The sequence below is a fragment of the Anas acuta genome, chromosome 2 (genome assembly GCF_963932015.1).
Source record: "Anas acuta chromosome 2, bAnaAcu1.1, whole genome shotgun sequence".
Lineage (NCBI taxonomy): Eukaryota > Metazoa > Chordata > Aves > Anseriformes > Anatidae > Anas > Anas acuta.
Window position 1 is genome coordinate 111,903,044 of NC_088980.1, and position 19,779 is coordinate 111,922,822.

Genomic DNA, 19,779 nt, shown 5'->3' on the forward strand with positions numbered 1-19,779 from the left:
CTGCAGTGCTGGGACATAGAGCTCTCCTTTTAATCTGCAGTTCAAAGCTCTGCCCAAATCTGTCAACGTGGTAAAGGTGAAGGGTAGAGCTGATCACCTAACTGATGGTTGTCACATGTTGTTAGTTGAAATTGGAAATGAAAACCAAGAAGAAACATAAGAAAAAGGTGGGGCACAGCCAAATGAGAAAGAAGCAATCTACGAGATGTTTTCTGCAATGACGGAGATGCTCAGCCACATGGTGGAGGGCAGCACCACCGACAATGGGGAAATGCAACATGACCCTGTTTTTTTCATCCACAACTGCGTAGGACTGAACCCAGTGATTCACCAGGTCATCTGCAATCATATGCTCTCACTGCACAGTGAGATAGGAAAAGGCAGACTACTTCAAGGTAATAGTTTCTAATGTTGCCAAAGATCTCCTGAAAAGAAAAATAAATTCTGTATTAGTATATGGTGCCATAGGCAGCACTTCCAATTCATTACCTCTGTCTGATTCTTACTGTCTTCAAAAAATGTCAATTTGTTTCGTTTTGTTTTGTTTTAAAGTAATTATCAGTTCTGTTGACTGTTTAATAATCCTGTCTCAGCTTTTCCCTGTTGTTTGTAATTTAGCTTGTATAAGAAGTTTAATACTCTCTTTTCAGTTATGCTGTTCACTCTCTGAATGTCTCATGCAAAACAAACAAACAAACAAAAAAAAAAAAACAGTAAGAATCAGACTTTACATGCCATTCAGGTACTGTTTTGTAAAGAGGATATCTTGTGTGCCAGTGACATAGCTCTAATGTGTTGACAAATTAATTGATGTCACTACAATAGAGTGTTTTCTGTTCAAAATCTTATCATGGCCATGTACGTAAATTATGTTTGTATACTCTCTATTAAGAGACATAACCAAGTAAAACATCCTTTACCATAAAAGCATCCCTAACATTTTCTTTTAAAGTTTGCAGGTGATATGTGAGCTGTGTATGAAAGGGCAATGCAAGGATTATTATGGTCAGAGTAATTGCGACCTATTTAACTACTTATGAAACATCTAGTGCATATCTGTATAATATTTATGTTTAAAATAAACTATGTGTATATGCATGTGCCTACATGTGCTTAGAATTTAGGAAAGATTTTATCATTTCTGTTTCAAAAATACAAAAAAAAAAAAAAAAAAAGAGGTAGAGTTGCACTGATTAGTGTGCGATGAGTCATAGCACTTGCTGGGGTACAAAGTTCAGTCCATCACAAAATACAATTACTTTATCTTTTTCTCTATGATCTTGTCTGACTGGAATGATATCATTATGGACCAAATATTTTCAGGTCCTTGGAATACACAGGAGCTGCTGAGTTTGGCAACAAACCTTTCCAGTTTTCTCCCACCACAGACCAAATAAAATTAGATCCAGGGCATGTTCATCAGCGCCTGTTCTCACGTCTCCTCCTGCCCAAATTTGTATCAGGTCCTCAGTTCTTATTCTCAAAAGCCCGTAACATTTGATATCAAGTGAGAGAGAAAATAGAGCCTACTTCATATGCACAATCCATTAAAGACTGCATGTCATTTAAGGTCAACTGCCACCTGCAAGAGGAACTATAGTGAGATCACAGGCAGTGCTTATGCTTATAAATGGAAAGATAGGAGTCTGTTCTCTGGGAAGGGGCATGGCATGTTTTGTAATCATACGACTATACTGTCTTCTTCCCAGAGCATATTGCCTCATTTACACTGTCCTGTAGATATAAACCCTGGTCCATGCCAGCCCCAACACCACACCTGGGTATAGCGAGAGAAAGCCTAGTTACCCTGGGCTGAAACCGTCACAGAAAGCATGCTAACAATTAAATTATTTTCTTATTAATTTAATCCAAAAATATGCCTTAGTTATCAATTTTTGAGCTAGTTTCCTGTCCCCATACCCCAATGTCTTTAGCTTGAGTAATTGTAGACTCAGTTCTTGCATAAGGCACAAGTGTTAAAAGTGACACAAAATTTTGGATTGACAACATGTAAAAATGTACATGTATTTCTCAATTGTAATAATGGGAGCAATCATGCTGCTATCATTTTACACCTGGAAAGTGCTCCCTCTGGATCCTACCACCATGGTAGGCTGTACACCTAGGTGACAGAAACAAACCTAGCAGGAATCCCAGGACTACAGGAATTCCAAACCCCCAACCTTTTTCATTTTGCAAGACCTGGTATGAGCTACATCTCTCAATTTACTTGTCTTTGTGCAAACACAAAGGAAGGAAGACACAGGCATGGTACAAAGACCCAACAATTTACAGCCAGACAATCTACTTAAAAGTTGCTGTGAATGAGTGTCTGGTCTTCAGGCAAATACCACAATTCATTTTCTTGGTTGGACATTGTCCAGAGTCTATTGTACCTGATTCAACAGATACTGTACATTTTCTTTCATGATATTTTAACATAATGAAATATTACTGTGTGTTTCTATTACTATTAGAGTTCTTGGATAATAAACCAATTAATAGGGATGTATAGTTGATTTATTAGTTTAAACAGGAAATCAATAATTTTCATTAATAGATATGGGGAATGACTGCATATTATCTACTTATATACCTATTTAGCAGGTAAAGGCTTTGATTCCCTCACTGCCAAATTTGAGCCTGAGGGTCCTTGTACAGCCAAGTTGCTGCTCTCTAAAGTACTAACCCACACCATATTTTAAAATATAATGACATGTAAGAATATGTCACAGTTCTTCCCTACTGTGTCCCAACCAGAATTTTACTAAACACTGCATGTGTCCCTTTCAGGAGATAAAAACTTCTCTTTTCTCAAGAGAAATTGCAGCTAAAATTTGCCAACTGCTTCTATTTGTTACTATTAACATACTGCTGGTAACGTTAGTATTTCCTGAACTTCAATATTTAAAAACATAATAATATATGATCCCCTTGTATTTTATCTCTTTGGCTCCCCCTTTTTTTTTTTCCCTTTAAATCTCTACCAAACTTTTTAACAAAAACAACAATAATAACAAAATAATTGCAGTAACAAATATAATTTGAGCAATGGAATAACTTTTGTTATGTCAAACTGAGGACTGTACTGTACTCATTAGATTTGAAATGAGGTTTATTTGCCTCCAAAGCATACATATGCAACACAACATGCGGCAATGCAGTTACACTCTTCTTATTAGCATTAATGAAGCTCTCATCATCAACTCCCTTATCTTCAATCTGAATACCATATGCTTTTGTGTTCTGTTGTGCTCGTGCATGTTTTTTGTTTCATTCTTCTGTAGACACCACATACGTTATAAACACCAGCAGAGCTTTGGTAACTGGCTGATTTTCCTGCTCATCTCTGAAAGGGCAAAGATTTCCCTCTGGGGCTGGATAGATAAAATCCAGAATCAGGGAGAGAAGAGTCAGGAAAAATCGCATGTTCCTGACAAAAGGTGTAAGGGACAGTTGTTTGTCCCTTATGTTCTTTCAAAACAAAACAAAATAAAACAAAACAAATACAACAACATCAAAAAAAAAAAAAAAAAAAAAAAAAAAAAAAAAAACACCTCTAAATCATAATTATAATGATGAACTAGCTTCAACATTAAAAAAAATTATATAGATGAGCTGTGGGAGCAGTGAAGCACCATGGCCCATACATTAAGGTTGATGGTGGATATAAAATACATTGAACTTTATCCTAGAATGATTCTGTTTGTGTAAATCACTTATATGCTGCATGACTTTGTAATTGTTCTGGTGGTTTAAAGGCAGTTTGAATTTTGATTGTATTTAGTTTTTGAGTTTTCTTTTTTATTAAAAAAGAAAATACAATAACAAGTGAAGACAACAGATATTAACTCCTGTATGCTGAAGTAATAGAGCTTTTCATAGTGCTGACTTGTGTAATATGAGACTGAAATTAAGAAATAACAAACAGAACTATTTAAATGTTTATTTTTACAGCACAACTGTCTATTGCAAAATGTTTGGTCAAAAAATAAAGTGTTCACTTTGAGTATGCTTCTGGTGGGAAATTAGCAGGCTTATTCAAACTCAAAACTATGTTTAGTATTGATTTATCTCTGCAGTTCCATCTGAAATCTTACATTTCATATTGTAGGTGAAAATTCAGTGTTAGTGTCCTTACAGCAGGCATTACCAGAATTAAGCATTTGTACATAACTAGGAAGAAGGAAACATTTTAGCATGATCATTTTGATGTTTCTAGATCCAAATTCTCTGGGAAATTTATCTCCTGAGAGAGACTTAAAGTTTTATTATTTAGAATGAAAACATTACAGAATGTCAGAATTTCCCACATGACAAAATTTGGATTTCCAGATAGCTTGGCAGCCACTTACTGTCCTCTGGAGCACAGTGCCCTGGAGCCTTCATGCTCTGGCGAGAGCTCGCCTGAGAGACAAGACACACTCTCATTAGCTAACACTGCTGCAACTCTATTTTAATTACAGATTTTAATAGAAGAAGAGACTTCAGCAACAGTGCAGCCTCCTTGCAAATGCATATAGAGTGAACACATTTTAGATTATGAAAAGATCAAAGGGGAGGGGAGGGGGGGACAGAAACAATTTCTTCCGTTCTTCACATAGAACAGTTAAACTGCTTGTGCTACCCACACCTCTGTAAACAAGTTGAAATCCTTTCATTCATATTTCTTGCCAAGCTGTCTTTGAAATCATTTGATATTTACCAAAGTGGATCTTTTCCATTACTTCAATTCAATATCTTTATTGATTTTTATTATAGACAACTCATCCTTTTTAAAACGATGTTCAATTTGCAAACAAGTTAAAAAGTGTTCTAAATCATAAAATGCCATACAAGCTTAGGAAGAAACAAGCAGAAAGTTGATTTAAAGGCATAAATCTACCTATTGTCTCCTCTTTCCACTTCTAAATCCTAAGGGCAATCTTCCAATATCTCAGGTTTTTGTTCTCTTTCTGATTTTCGAATGAAATCAAACACTGTCATGTCTCGTTTGTTTAATGGGACCTCTAAGTTAAGAAATGGGTTTTCATGCTTTTCTGGTTACCACAGACATACGGCCTGAGACTTAGTTGCATTTTCATGCAAATATGGTGCATTTGGCATAACAGTTGTCACCTGATAAGAGTATCTTATGTAGGTAGAATGGCATTTCCAGGTCTCAGCTCCTGAAATGTGAAATAATAATGAAAGTAAGGCATTCACGCACACACATTTCTCAACAACCACGGGACTAAAATCAAAAACAGCATTGCTGCAGATTGTGAGGCATTCCTGGAAGATCTAAATGCTATTATACTTACGAATGCCGTGGTTCAGGGTCTCTATTTTCTTTGAGCAATGCTGTTGTTTCTCTGAGTGCATGGCCCTTGGACCAGACATCTTGTGCCACCCATCACCACTCCAGCTGGAGTCTTGCAGCTCCCCTCTAATGTCCTGGGCCTCAGAGCATGTTGCATACTGCACCAAGGAGGATCATTCAGCAAGCCTGATAGGCTTTGAAATTGTCTAGTTTGCCTTTGGAAAGCAACAGCTTTTAAAAAACAAGTATGATTTAATGTCAGAGAAAGAAAGAACTGCTGTGAAAGAAAGAATTGTGCTGTATAACAAGTCTATCTGCTACACCTATATTACCTACATACACTTCTGTTTTAACCAAGGCTTATGAGAGCATTCCTTAGCTCATTTAGTCCCAGCTCCAAGAATGACACTGGGGTTTATTGGTTTGCATGCAGGCAATTGTGTTCTTGCCTTCCTTCTGTGCACAAGTAGCTGTGCCTGCTTACCCTAGTTCTTTGCATTTTCCTTTACAGAGAAATTTCTGGTTTATAAAATAGTCACTGAACTACTATGTTTTCTTACATATTTTTCTAGGCAAATGCCATGTGTTTTGTTCTTGATTAGAGTTGATCAAACCAGATTGGATAAGAGATCTGCATTACACTCTTAAACAAATATGGGCATATTTTTAAGTATTCATTCTGTGATATGCATTTTTAAACATTCAAACACAACTGCTGTGTTTTGGGTCAGTTTGCATAGGCACCCTGCATTTTGCAAAGATGCTCTATAAGCAGCGTGTTTGAAAGGATAAAGCAGTGATTTGTCAGCCAACACATACAGAAGCTAGCTAGGCTTTCACAGTCTACTAGGCTAGGTGGTGTGTTCTCCATTCCAGTAAGATACTCAAAGAGACTTTGCTGGTGAGGAGGGGATCAGTCAGGAGCAGAAGAGTTGGCCTCCATGGTCTTGTGAAAGAGACCTGCTCACCAATGAGCTCCTGTCATCCACCAGTACCATCAACACTGACATACCAATGGCACTGACAATTGAGCAGATCTTTGCTAGACCCACCTTGTTCTTCCATTTAACATTTTACACCCTGACAGACCAATATTTTTCTTCTTGAATCATTGACCTCCTAATTAAAATCCTGCCTACATTTCTACTTTCACCTTTCTTATTTCACCTTTCTTATTTTCCCTTCCTTATTTGAAAGTCTTGACAGACTTTCTCACAGTTTTCTCACAACTTAGTAACTTTCTCAGCAGTCTGAGCCAAGGCTATACAGCCAGGACATATCAGAGGCAGACCCTGGATCCTTAAAACATCAACATCTGAATCTCTGGCCCCTAGTTCCTCTGTCATAAAGGAAAGTAATGAGAGGGTAACAATCAGAAACGGTTACAATAAGGAGAATGACAATCATGATACAAATCTGGATATATCTGTCTTCATCTCTACCCCTTAAATTAGTGAAATGTGACTATTATTAAAAAAAAAAAAAAAAAAAAAAAAAAAAAAAACACTACGATGCCTACTTTTCCAACTTCTTTTTTTTTTTTTTCCTCATATGAACCAAGATCATCCCAGAGGCCTGTCTTATGATTTATGTGTCAATCTCAAATCAGGTTCCACAGCCATTAGTTAACTCATAAGCCATAAAATTATATGTTTTGATTAAAAAGTGATAGCCATCATTATTTGGCTAAGGCAATAGTCTTCTGATTTAATTCCTGCAATAGAATTTTAATGAGCAATTTACTGCTCTCAAATACACATGGCCATAGCATGGTCATATATTTATTGTACTCATTACCATCTAGGAAAACCAATCAACTCCTCCTATACAAGCAAAGCACAAAAGTTTATAATGCCATTATAATTACTAAATAGCCTTGAAACAAATGGGCATGTTGGACATAGGGCATAAAAACATCTTTATCTGACCATAACTGGCCCTATGCCCAGGAATTAGAGTAAAATAAGTGGTACCAAGGTGTCACCATTGTCAAAATTTGTCAGCCTAAGGAAACAACTGCTTCCTCTTGTCACCAATTTTCATACATATCACCTTGCTTATTGCTGAACCTGCACTGCCCTGTGTACCTGTCATGCCAAGAAGCAGCAAGCTGCTCAGTCACCTCTAATAATGCTCTTGGGAAACCTCCTTCTGGTTTCCTCTGTTTTTCTTCGGGATTCACTTGGATAAATGACTTTCTGTTACCAAAGAGTAATAACCATACATAAAATAAAGAATGAACAAGTGATAAAACAGCTGCTTTGGGAAAAGAGAGTCAGGCTTCCTGTGGCCAGTGACTTGCACAAGACATGCTTGGGGCTTCCCTGAAGAAAAGATATACTGAGAAGATGCTTACAGATTTCCTCTTCGCATAGTATGTATCCATGCTCCAAAAACACAGATAATTCTTCCATTCTCCTACAGGAAAAACAGCATTAATTTAGAATGAATGATCAGGGGACCAGAGATGCAGCCTGAAAAAGACAGCATGTCAAACTGACAGAGTAAACACATCAACAAGTATAAGGTTAGAGGAATTTAATGAACCCTAGATTTCCTATTATGGTATATTTTATGATCCAAACTGGATTATATATTCATTAAGTCAAATAACCTGTGTAAGTATGTCTTCCCTCATAAGTACAAACTAGGTAAGGCATTCATCTACATATCCTTTTCTGCAGCTCATATTTATTGACCACTGCCTCCTGAGAGGAACAACCTGGGGCCTTTTAATGGTACTTTAATTTTGAGAAAATGTAGAATCGTTTTCAAGTCCTGAACTATTACTCATGTTCCCTATTACATGCCTGTGAAGGCAAAAATAGATGTGAGTGAAGGCAAAAATAACAGTATATTAGTGTTGAGTCATAGCCTTTGACATCAAGAAGGCAAATCTGATGAGTCTACATCTTTAAGCATATTCCTGTAATAAGATGCCTTGCTGAGATGGTAACATTTTGCATCATGTCTCCAGGTCAGACAGTACTTTTGTCATTCTAACTATGTGCAGTATTTATGGTTTTGTCGAGAATTCAGAATGTTTTTTCTATATGAAAAATGTCATGCACACCTTTTACTAAAGTAAAAAGATAAAGGATATGAAAATCTTAGTCAAACAAACAAATAGGAAAAAAAGAAAAGAAAAAGAAAAAAAAAAAAAAAAAAAAGGAATGAAGTCTGATATAAGGAAATGCCATAAAGTCTTTGATTTGTTTATGTAGAAACTACAGCACATGACATACCCTACTCAGCATCTATTCCCAATTAATTAGAACTGAAGGAATATAAATACATGCTAAGATTTAGAAATATAGGAAACAATCTGCTCTGGCAAAATATTATCTCCAAATAGTTTAACTCCAGTATCACTCTGTTGATTCATACAGTCTTAGAATCACAGAACAGCTTGGGTCAGAAGGGACCTTAAAGATCACATAGTTTCAGCCCCCCTGCCATGGGCAGGGACACCTCCCACCAGACCAGGTTGCCCAAAGCCTCATCCAGCCTGGCCTTGAACACCTCCAGGGATGGGGCATCCACAGCTTCTCTGGACAGCCTGTGCCAGTGCCTCACTGCCCTCTGAGTAAAGAATTTATTCCAAATATCTAATGTAAATCTCCCCTCTTTTAATTTAAAGCCATTCCCCCTTGTCCTATCACTCCACTCCATGACAAAGAGTCCCTCCCCAGCTTTCCTGTAGGCCTCCTTTAGGTGCTAGAAGGCCGCTATAAGGTCTCGCCAGAGCCTTCCCTTCTCCAGGCTGAACAACCCCTACTCTCTCAGCCTGTCTGCACAGGAGAGGTGCTCCATGCCTCTGATCATCTTTGTGGCCCTCCTATGGACTTGTTCCATGGACAGGTCCATGTTCTTCTTGTGCTGGGGGCCCCGGGTCTGAACACAGTACTCCAGCTGGGATCTCACAAAAACAGAGCAGAGGGGGACAATCACCTCCCTTGTCCCTGCTGGTCATGCCTCTTTTGCTGCAGCCCAGAATGCAGCTGGCTTTCTGGGCTCCAAGCACACATTGCTGGCTCATATTGAGCTTCTCATCGACCAGCACCCTCAGGTCCTTCTCCTCAGAGCTGCTCTCATTTCTATGAAATTGCCTCTGGTTTACCATTTACCACATAACACAGGATAATTTATGTACTATGTTAAATGGGGTGTTTTATTTGTAATGAAAAGAAGTTGGTTGCTGTTGAGGATTCCAATCAGATTTATCTCTCATGTTGTTCCGCTAAAGTCAGTAGATAAAATTGTGTAGAATACGACCAACCTGTGTCTTTGTAAATCTGATTTGATTTTAAAAGTAAAACTAATAGCAGTCCAATTGCACTACTTTTATTTTAATGAATTTTATTTTTCTTACCTCATCTTTTATACATTGCTTGTCTTCTTAGATGTTATATATGTCTTCTATGATATTATATATGTTTGTTTATATGATAACTATCACAAAAGCATCCCTCTGTGGAAGGTCATGTAGACTGCCTGGACACTGAGAAGACTAATACAAATATGGAGCAGAGCTACAGGCAATACTGGATAATGTGACAAAATTAGTGTTCAGATATTCTTTCCCGCTCCTGATCATCCTGTTGTGCTTGTTTCTGTTCATCCTACTGCTGCCATTTCTTCTAAAACTTCTGAAAGCACTAAACCATACGTGGCAGCTAGGAATAATGATCAACAGCATTTTCCTCATCATCTGAACAGAATTGAGATGGCTTTCCAGATAAGAAAGGGTAATGTACCTACCACACTCCCATGACATACACTATAATTTGTAGTCTACTTACCACAAAGCCTGGGATGCTTGACATAGATTAAAGGCTGAGGAAAAAAAAAAAAAAAAAAAAAAACAACTTTTTTTGTACAAGTCCAAATTACAAATTATCAAATTTCAGATAAGCAAAAAAGTGTAAAATCTGTTATGGCACTAATGAAATCCCACAGTACTGACAGAAATGACCTATTCTATTGGATGATCTGTAGGGTTATTGAGTTCCTGTAGATGTTTCAAGGAAGTTCCTAACACAAAAAGAATAAATGGATTTCCTGCCATGTAACAGCAGAAATCCACTACAGTGACCTGTAACCTGTGAATTTAAAAGCAGCAAAAGTGAAGGAAGGTTCAGACAGAGTAAGTTTGCTTTAAAAAAAAAAAACTCCCCTACTTTTGCAATAACAAAATGTTGTCTTTTGATTTAGCACATATTGGGAGAAAATTCAAAACAAATGTAGTCACACCCTGGGGCAAAGACGACTGCAGAGGGCAAAACTGGCTTTTCCTCACATACAAAAGCACAGAGTTAGGAAAGGAACAAAACCCAACATGACTGGCTTTTTCTCTCTCTTAATGGTTTTATTGAACAGCCAGAATAGACATTTTTTTCACACACAACAGCAGAGTGCTGCTCTGTAATACTTGGTATTAATTGTTACTACGAACGGGATAACTGCATAGAGCAGTCATGTTTGAAAAACATTTGGTGCCTGACTTTTCACACTTCAAATAAATATTGCCTGGCCAATTTTTACTTCAACACTTATTTACTATAACTTCTATTTTCATCATAACTTTGAGAATCACTGAAAGTTCACTAAACACACCAACCTTTTCCCCCATACCAACCAAAAATTAATAAAAACATGCCAAAGGCAACTGCTTTTTAACTTGCATCCAGTTTCTCATTATCATTCCCCTTCTCATCTCCTCCTTCACTCAAATGCTTGGATCAGAGAGACTTGCTCCAAGGCTTGCTTCATAGGTAACAGGCACTTGTTCATTTTAATGACTGTCACTCTCTCAACGTGAATACAAGAAAGGCTTTACTCTTTTATTCAAATAATGGTCCAAGTATTATGAAAATAAGCTCCTTGTAAAGTATTTCGTGCTGGGTATGTAATGAACTGGAGAAGAGAAATTGTTTTCAGTGCTGCCTGCAATTTATTCTGTCTGTCTATTGGAAGATATGCTAGTCAGGAAACACAGAGTAATCTCATGAAAAGGTGAAGATGAAAATCTAGAAGTGCTAGGTCTGAACCAGGCCAAACCCAACATTTTTTTGACATTTCTCATAAAATGGAGCTTGTTGAGCCTGTAGCACCTCAGTGAAATCAACATCCCTGTCAGTTCTACTTTGAATACTTTTTCAAGATTCTTAGGGCTCTGGGGAAAAGCCAGCTTTTCAGAGTCTCTCATCTGTGACAGACCCTCCTGGCTTAGTTATCAAGACCCAGAGCTTCAGTTTTGTTTCATTAGATAGCATTTCATCAAGAATCATTTTTATACTAGCAGTATATTCCCAGTGCAGCTATTGGCCTCTTAATGTTTTGAATTTATATTTTGTATAAAGTATGAGGAAGAAGAATTAAGGAAGGAAAAGACTTAGTTTTAAAGTTCACTGCTACATAGAATCTACAGTGACACTAAATGTTAGATTAGAAGCACTAAGTACATGTAAAATGCCACTGAATATTCTTGTTTTACTATTATGGGATTTTGTTATGCTAGCAGTGACCTTTCATGGATTAGTATCAAATTAGTATAGTGTTCTGGGAGTTGAATCACTGTTAAAGATTTGAGATCTAACAGTGAAAAGAAGGTGGTCAGATAATCCTGACCTTCTGATCTGGATTAACTGCAAGAAGCCAAATGTAGCCCCATTTTCATTCAAGAAAATGTCGCAGCCAGGACTAACCGACAGTTTCAGTTACCACAGATACACCCAGGGAACTATCCAGGAGTTCAGTGCTTTTTCATGTTATAAAACCAGAACTACATACGGATGGATTTTGACATGCCCCTTGACCTGGTTTGTCATGCTGGGATCTGCTCTCAGCAGAACTGTTGACAGGATTCCATCTATGATGTGAGGGTCCTGGTAATCCCTGCCAGGTCCTCACTGCCAGAGCTAAAACACAGGTCTGATGAGTGAGCCCCACCCTGTCCTCAGCAGGACACAGAGGCTTGGGTTACACCCTGACTTGGGGCTTGGCTTTCTTGTCAGCTCAGGAATTATAAGAGCAGAGTCAAAGATTCCTCACAATGGCTGTCCCGTAGAGTGTTCTCAGGATCTCTGCTTTCCCTCATTGCTTTCCTCTTTGCCTAGAGAGCTACTGAAAGTTTTATTCTCTTTCACAAATAAGTTAGAAAGTAATATTTGCAAAAATTCACACCAAAAAGAAAGAAAGAAAGAAAGAAAAAAAAAAACTATTTGATAAAGAATTTGTAAACAAATCACCTGCTTATACAGAAAGAACAAGGGCAAAGTGGAAGAGCTGGTCTGTATTCTACCCAGTTTATAACCAAACAAGTTATCAACTGAAATTCTGAGAGCATCTGAAAGGTATAGATACTATTTAATTTTCACATCTCATTCTGCAGATCTTACTCTATACTTTGGACAAATGAACTTGGCAAGTGAACCAGCTTTTCAGCATGGTGTCAGAATGCCTCAAAGCATTCATCACACCAGAAGACAAAAAGGCAAATCCTGCTCCTATCAATTTTAAATGCACACTGTATGTGATTTTCTCCTTTTTTATAAATACTTAAAATATTATATTTTCTTCTCTGGTACCACCTTCATCAGACATGAATGATGATCCTTACACCTTCTGTTATAGAAGGATCAGTGGTAAAACTAGTTCCTTTCCAAAGCCAACTTCCAATGTAGTACAAAAGGGAAAATATACCAGTTCTAAAACAGAAGTGACAGAAATCTTAAGAACTAGCACACTAACACATGTGCAAAATGTATCCTCTTCCTCCACAACTAGTTTTTAGATGAAACCATAGCATAGAAACTTTGTCTGTAGTTTCCCTTTATGGAAGAAGGCAGTTACCATAGTTCACAGTTAATCCAGCCAACTGACTGGAAATGGCGAGTCTTTCAAACAAGTTACCACATGTGCTATTGAGGATCTCTTCCAACATGCCACCAGGGCCAGGATCGCACTGCCAAATCTCATAATTATAGTCATAAAAATATGTCTTTTTGTGCAGAGTGGATGAGGCACAGTTGTAACCTGAGCAAGAATGTTCATAGAGCTATAGAATGGCTTGGGTTGGAAGGGACCTTACAAATCATCTAATTCTAAGCCTCCTGCAATGGGAGTGTTGCAGCTTTATTAGCAGAAATTCTCTCTTCACTACCCATTGCACATCCTTCAGCTTCGTTGTGAACAATCCTGAATTACAAGTTTAAATTGCCTATTTGTTTCATTTTGTGCTCTTTGTGCACTTTACAGCTCAGAAAAAGAGAAAAAAAAAAAAAAGAAAGAAAAAAAAAGAGTAGCAATAAATATAATACATAATTTGTTTTTGCTGGTTCATAACAGCAGTTTTGCTCTAATTCAGCTCCAATCCTACAGTCCTGTACCTTGTTTCTCCTTGTCAAGGTACTTCTGAATGCCTGGAGCCATGCAGCAGAGAAGAAACATAAAATATGAAGCAAATTGCAGGCCATTTTAGTGTGGTCCCTGATGGCTAAAATATAATTACTACAGAACTAGTGCTATTGTTTAATATCATAGAAACATACCTTTATTCACATTGCTCTTTAATTGTTCATTTTCAGTGAGTTTCAGAAGTTTATATTGTGAATGTGTTTGGGGATAAAAAAATGTTTGAGTTTGTACACTCAAACATTTACTAAATCCACTGCAGGAAGATCCTGCAGCTGTCAGGTTTGGCAGGCACTCATTGAAATGTCTCTCCATTAACCCTCTTAAACAGGCTTCATTAACCTGGCAGACATAATATGTATGATTTTATCTCTCTTAATTCCATTCCATTATTATTTCAATCCATTTGTTACATCACCTCATTCCACCCCAAACTATTGATGCCTCTCTGACACAAACTCTGATCAGGTGCATTTGTAGCACTATGGTCTGCTTCCATTTCCCCTGCTGCATGTCTGCTTCTGAGCTGCGAGGACAGGCGGGACACTATATCTCAAAGAGAGTGATGCCATCCTGCAGGTGGTGACAGGCCTCTACAGCTGTGCAGTATCATGGAAGTAGAAAAAAGGTTTATAAGGCAAAATGGAGAGAGGGTATTAATCTTTTTTCAAGCAGCACAAGAAATAATGCCTTATCTGTAAATGACATCCAAGAAAGAAGAGAAATAAGGTGAGACTCCCTTAGCAATCTTGCCATGCAGCATCAGCAGATGCACGTGAAAAGCATTATGTGGGATTTCCCAAGGCCAAACAGGGAGAGAGCTGTAAGAACTCTCCTTTTTACTTCACGATTTCCATTTGCCCCACTTCTTTGGTCTTGACCCTTTGTGTTCTAAGTTTCTTCTCTCACTTTCTCTCTTGCTCTCTTATGTTGAAAAACCACTACATAATCTTTCATAGGGTTTTTTTTTTTTTTTTTTTTCAGCACTTCCCATCTCCTTTGCCATCACAATGGGAAATATGTCAGTCTTTGCTTTTTCATGGTAGAGTTTCTTAATGATATATATATACTTTTAAATACACTGTTCAGTAATGAAGACATTTTAAATCTGAGAGGACAAGTAAAACAAATATATGGGCTGTGAAAACCTCAATCACTGCTTGCATTTTAATGTTTCATGATCTACAATATCACAGTATTTTTCCAAGTTATGTGTAATAAAGGTGACCTTTTCACTTCTCAGGAAAAACCCTAAATAATTAATTATCTGTCTAGTACTAACGTCAATAAACATAGTCATCATTTCTTGAGATTTCTGACAGCAGGAGGAAAAAAAGCAATACATTCAGCTCTCATGAACTTCATTTGCTGAAACTAGTCTTCCTTGGATTTACAGTGCTCTCTTGTGGCCACATCAGATAGCTACACTTCAATAATATACTGCTGCCCTAAATCTTTGGTCTTTTTGGCTACTATGGTCACTCTCAAAATGCTACAGACATCTGCCCAAACAGATGGGTTTAGTTCTCCCCAACCGCTTCATCCCTCCCAGCAAGTTACATAAATTGTAAATTTATTAAAAATAAAATACTTGAGTATTTGAAATTTTTGGGGAGGGGAAAAAAAAAAAAAAAAGATTTAAATCCTGTAATTTAATGACTTTTTTTTTTTTGTATATTTTTATTAATAACAAGGATGCGGATGCTTCAAGTTCTCATAACCTTCATAACCTAATTCATTGATTCACAGGCATTCAACGGAAGAAACAAAACAAAATATTGTTGGTGCTTTTCAAATATTCTTTTGATCAATAAAAAGGTTCAATTGCAAAAGCATAACTTGAGAAGAATCTCTATATTAGACTAGACCATTTTTGTTTTTACCTCATCCTAAGTTAGAAAAGGAAGGAAGGAAGGAAGGAAGGAAGGAAGGAAGGAAGGAAGGAAGGAAGGAAGGAAGGAAGGAAGGAAGGAAGGAAGGAAGGAAGGAAGGAAGGAAGGAAGGAAGGAAGGAAGGAAGGAAGGAAGGAAGGAAGGAAGGAAGGAAGGAAATCTTGAATCAACAGGCAGAAAAATCTGAACTGGAAACCTAGTTATTAATTAGCATCTATCACTGATTTGGGAAATTTTCTTTTCATAAAATATCCAGTTTTATTTCACCAACTTTAGTAGTAGTGTAAAAATAAGTGCTCAAAGGAAGATATGATGTAATACATCGAGTGTAATATATGTCTGCTTTGTACAAAATTTTCAGAAATAAACTTCTTTTTTTACAGAGCAGATATATATGTACTTACTTCAAAGACACTGTGATCTTCTATAAGCTTACATAAGTAAAAAGGATGTTTCAAAGTGTTAAACAAAGAACACAAAAATATTTTCCTTGATGATTTACTAGTTAGCATGTTATAACATCATTAAGAATATTTCCTAATAGATTAAATGCTAAACATACTCACCTTTACTACTTCACTATATTAATTCAGAATAAGTCTGACTTTGAAGAGAAACCTTACCAAAAAAAAAAAAATATATATATATATATATATATATACTGTTTAAGCACATTGGAATTTCAATGTTACATTGACTGAGCCACAGAAATAACTATACTGTTTTCACTTATACTTATTTTTATAATACAGTGGTGAGCTCTGCAGTATTTTGGTGTGGGCCAGCAGCTGCTCATTTCATATGATGAAACTACTGTGAGCTTTAATGTAGTAAATCATCCTTTTGCTAATAGTTTTGTGCTCCAGTTACAAGTTTTGCATCCAGTTTCCTTAAGAAATGAAATCATGCTTCTACAAACTTTGTAATTCTTCTTGGTTTTATTGTTTGGTGTCCCTTTGGTTCATTGTTAAAACCAAAACTGGTGTGATAGCTTTCAAAGAGCACTTTTTGAAAGGCAAGAACATTTTAATGGTGATATAAATATGAAATAGCTGTAAGAGTATCCTTTGCATTTCAAACCAGAAATTTTTAGAAATCTTGCAGTTCAGACACCTTGGTTACAAGATTAATAAACTCTTAGGCTCCAGTTTTGCTGTGAACACAATTCATCCCTTAAATCCAGTCTAAATTGGCTCTTTGATGACAAACATTTTAGAGCCCCCTGTAGCAAGCATAAATGGGAACAGACTTGTCACCATTACCAAAGAAACTGCAATCTCAAAAACAAATTGCATCTATACTCAAAAGACACAAATGGATGAGGCCCCTTCCTCTGAATCCTACATTCTCCTCTCCTATGAAGGAAAACAATCAACCTTAAAATAGCAAAAGCATTTGAGAATTACTTTGCTTTTCCTCAGTCTTATCCAGAGACATACTGATAGACTTCAAAATATTGTCAGCAAACTTAAATTTCAGTGTTGCACAATGGAGAGTTAGAAAAAAAAAAAAAAAAAGAAAAAAAAAGTATATAAAATAGTAGTTAAACAAAGGAATTGATCTATAAATTATTGTTTCTGGCAGTTACAAGTGTGAGAAGTTATAGTATTGGACTGCAAAATTCATTTTATGTTAACTAAAAGCTGTGAGGTACAATAATACAAAGTCAAATGATTAACAATATGATAGGCTATACATTTTTTCTTTTTTTTTTTTAATTTTACATATAATGGTTAGTAACAAAGATCACTGACAAAATAGTAAATGAATATAAGCTTATCACTTCTTAACTATGTTAATTGAAGACAAACTTACAGATCAGTTTGATTTCTTTATACTTGTCCTTTTCTCTCTTTCTGATGAGAAAAATTAGAACTTCATTTTTGCAATTTTTTTTTCCCCAACATCCTTTTCATACTTTATTCCAGTAGTGTACATGTATAGTTTTTTTTTATGTTGCACTTGAAATTATTCACTTTAATACCATGAGGCAACAGATTCTTTATATTTCTTTGCCTACTCCTTGCCCTTCACTTACTTTTTGCCATTGTTCATTTTCACATCCTTCTGCATTGCTTGATTTTCAATCACTCTCTTATTATACCACTCTGTCTCCTTTACATTTTTGTCTATATTTTTCATTTGACATAATTCTATTTCATGTCCCCTATCTCCCTGAGTTCTATCCAACATAATTTTACCCACCTCGTTCATTTGAATTGTCATGTTCTGTTTCATCCAATCTTTTCCAGAGTCCATTTTCTGTTCCTTTCAGATGTTTTTTCAGCTTAATTTTGATGGAGAAGAAGGATAAAGGTATACCTCTATACACGAGAATATTTTAACTGTTTCAAAATGGTTGTTTGTTTGTTTTTTTTCATTTAACTTAATCTTTACCTTGGATTTTAAGCCAAAATATCAAGATTTCTATGTGAATTTCAAGTCTAATGAGAATCTACAGTGTTATCTGCTGGATTTAGTAGTAGTTTTAGCATCAGGTTTCCACAGGTAAACACTATACAAATTGGTGATAATAGGTCATTAGTTTGTTAAAGTAAGGCAGTAGAATTATATATATACAAAAGTTTGTTGTATATACTTTTTGTTTATACTGTTTTTGTATATACTGTTTGTTACATAGCTGTTCATTAAATGATATTATATAGCTGCTTCCCCTCACAAACTGTGTATTAGCATCAGTAAGAAAGACTAGCCCTTGAGAAAGAGGTTAAGTAAAGGGATTCTTGCTGATTTACAGATGTTACATTCTTCTCCCTGTATTCCAGTTTTTTGTCTCTTGGTCTCTGTCTTGTCTGTGCACATTAATGCAAAGCTGTGGGTATTACATCCTGATCTCAATTAAGTCTTTTTCTCTTAGTCATTAACATTGACATAGCAAGATTAAAGGAAGGATTTCTGAGATGTCCATAACAGCCTTTTCTTTTGACAGAGATGTTATTCTTCCTCATTATTCAATGATGTGACAAGTAATATACAGAATTATACATATGCTTTATACCAACTCAGGTGAATGCCTTTTCTCACAACATTTTGAGACAAAATAATATACAAGGAATGAGAAACCACGTAACACAAAAAATTCTACGGCTGACTAGAAATATAGCATCCAAAGATGATTCAATGAAGAATGATGGAATGAATAATCAACTGCAAGTGAAGCTAAAAAAGATGCTTTTACCTTCATGTCTCCCTACACCCCCTCCACATGCACTCTTCATGTCTTAAGACTGTGTTGCCAATGTTCTTCCCAATGCGTCTATGTCACAGATAATAAGTGACAGAACTAGTGTACTTTGGCAAGGCCAGATGTGGCTGGAGATACTTTCTTACACTTCTTTAGAGAAGGATTGCCTTTCAGGTGGAAATCTCAACTTGAGGATTGTGACACATATGCTCAGAGAGCCTTCTTAATTCAAGGTCTTTCTCTGACCACTCAAACACTTAACTACAGATGAATGCATCTGAGGAAGTCCACCACAATATATTTTACAATGTATTTATATTATAGTTTTTGCTGTTGTCATTGATTTGTTGGTTTGTTGGTTTGGGGGCATTTTTGTTGTTATGGGGGGTGTTGTTTTTGTTTTGGCTTCTTGCAGTGTTCAGTTATGCTTGTTGATCAGTTCTGTAGGCTGACATCCCTTCAGTTTAACTTTCATGGAGCTCTGCAAAGCGACTGCAAGTTACTGTCAGAATTTGGACTCAGTTTGGCTCAATACTATGTATCTTGACTATAACGTTGGGTTTACTGGGGTTACTCCATAACCTCTGAACTATTTTCATGCATTTTTTTCCCCAGACTGAACAACCTCAACTCCTTCAGCAACTCCTTCTCTTCATAGGAGAGGTGCTCCAGCCCTTTGATCATCTTCGTGGACCTCCTCTGGACTTGTTTTAATATGTCCATGTCCCTCATGTGCTAGGTACCCCAGAGCTGAACACACGTGAAACTGACTGGCCTGTAGTTCTCAGGGTCTTTTTTATTTTTTTTCCCCCTTTTTAAAAATAGGGTTTATATTTCCCCTCTTCCAGCCAGCAGGAACTTCACCAGACTGCCACGATCTCAGATAAGATGGGTAGTGGCTTAACAACTACATCTGCCAGTTCCCTCAGGACCCATGAATGCAACTCATCAGGTTCCATGGACTT

General features: G+C 36.7%; 1 long non-coding RNA gene across 1 annotated transcript in view; it reads right to left on the minus strand.

The window, feature by feature from the left end:
- Positions 1 to 320: 320 nt before the first annotated feature.
- LOC137851017 (uncharacterized) overlaps positions 321 to 19,779 on the minus strand; it is a 35,535-nt gene continuing 16,076 nt past the window's right edge. Inside the window, exons 2-3 of the long non-coding RNA XR_011092956.1 lie at positions 7,659 to 7,720; positions 321 to 5,168 (exon numbers count right to left, since the gene is read on the minus strand). This is a non-coding gene — a long non-coding RNA (uncharacterized lncRNA). The remainder of the gene's footprint in view (positions 5,169 to 7,658; positions 7,721 to 19,779) is intronic.